Source organism: Diaphorina citri, unplaced genomic scaffold (assembly GCF_000475195.1).
Source record: "Diaphorina citri unplaced genomic scaffold, Diaci psyllid genome assembly version 1.1 scaffold363, whole genome shotgun sequence".
Classification (NCBI taxonomy): domain Eukaryota; kingdom Metazoa; phylum Arthropoda; class Insecta; order Hemiptera; family Psyllidae; genus Diaphorina; species Diaphorina citri.
Genome location: NW_007377798.1, coordinates 219,743 through 221,176, shown reverse-complemented (window position 1 = coordinate 221,176; position 1,434 = coordinate 219,743). Strand labels below are relative to the sequence as shown.

The following is a 1,434-nucleotide window of genomic DNA, read 5'->3' as shown; positions in this document are numbered from 1 at the left end:
GCATTGACAACATTGGGACACATCCCTGAGACCACACCACACGCAAGGTGAGTGCCCATAGCAGTTAGGCATCGAATACTTTGCACTACGTTACACCAAAAAATAATCGGGCCAGTAAATAAGGCCTGAAATTGAATCACAAGATTTAACCCAAATAAACGGAAATACAGTAAAAAAAGGACATAGAGAGATAGCAAGTTATGTAAATTCACAAAGTGCGCCGCCAAACTGCAAAATATCACCTATTCACTTTTAGAATCAATCGTTCATTATGGATTTATGGATAAATTAAACACTCATTGAAACAGGATAAATTCATTTTGTAGGCAGGTAGGCACCCACCTATTTACCCACATAAAAATTAATAGGTCCATAGGTAAATATAGAGAACTTGATGTCGACAACTATTGACTTCTGGGGTAGCTGAGGTGTAGAAAATTTCACAAGGCGTTTCATTTGACTTTCAGTGATTGCAATGATCTCCCTACTAACGCGATCACCTTTACTCCCACTGAGTCTGCTTCCACTTCCACCTCTAATTCCATCATTTCCACATCAACTCTCATCTCCAATGAATGCTCTTCCACTCCATTTTCTCCCTCCTCCTGGATGTGCACGTGTAATAAAACGTACAAGTCCGAATCCTGGTATAAAAAACATATAGCTAACTGTGATCTGTACCGAGAACATTGACTTCTAGCCATCGGCCACAGGTAGGCATGAAACAGTCGGCGATCATATAGGGCTGAAAACATTTGGCAATATCTTCAATGACTTTTTCCCGATAGAATTTTAGGTACAATAAGTAGCGATAGGTTCTAACCATTCCGTCAAAAACTCAGTAGTAGTGGTGTTTAGAACGGTGGACTTCGAATGTGGAAGTTAGTGATTCGTGACCAAGTCAAGTCAGATATTCAACACAGTGTATTGATCGAGGAACGACATTTGTGACAATCACTCATACTTAAAGCATTTGACAGGTATCTAAGTCAAAGAGCAATACTATCCGTATTGGATTGCACATTAAAATCTAGCAAGAAACGAAAGACTGTTTGAAATTCTTTTTCAGAACCACGCTTGAGATCGACTCAAGTGATGATTATGGTCCTACTACACATTGGCGTTGGCATAAATATCATCCTTCGATCGATGGTCGAGGTCATGTGGAACCGTCTTCAGAAATAAATACGGCGGATCTTTTCGATAGGTTTAAAATGTTCAAGGATAGCTCAGAGTCAAATACTGCAAAGTCGGATACAGTGGAGGAATTGTGAAACTTTCTAATTCAATACCTAATCAACTTGAGACTTTTAAAATTTAACATACATATTATGTACAATAAAATGCAATGGAGGTAAGCGGAGATAGGATGAGATAATCCTATTGATTGTAGGAGCTCTAGGTCTTATTTCTCAGTTAATGTAAGGTTTTTTT

At 38.6% G+C, this 1,434-nt stretch overlaps 1 long non-coding RNA gene across 1 annotated transcript; it reads left to right on the top strand.

Moving 5' to 3' along the window:
• LOC103508053 lies at positions 1-1,266 on the top strand. Its single transcript, XR_541294.3, has 3 exons — positions 1-47; positions 468-713; positions 1,070-1,266. It is a non-coding gene; the product is annotated as an uncharacterized LOC103508053 (long non-coding RNA).
• The last annotated feature ends 168 nt before the right edge of the window (positions 1,267-1,434 follow it).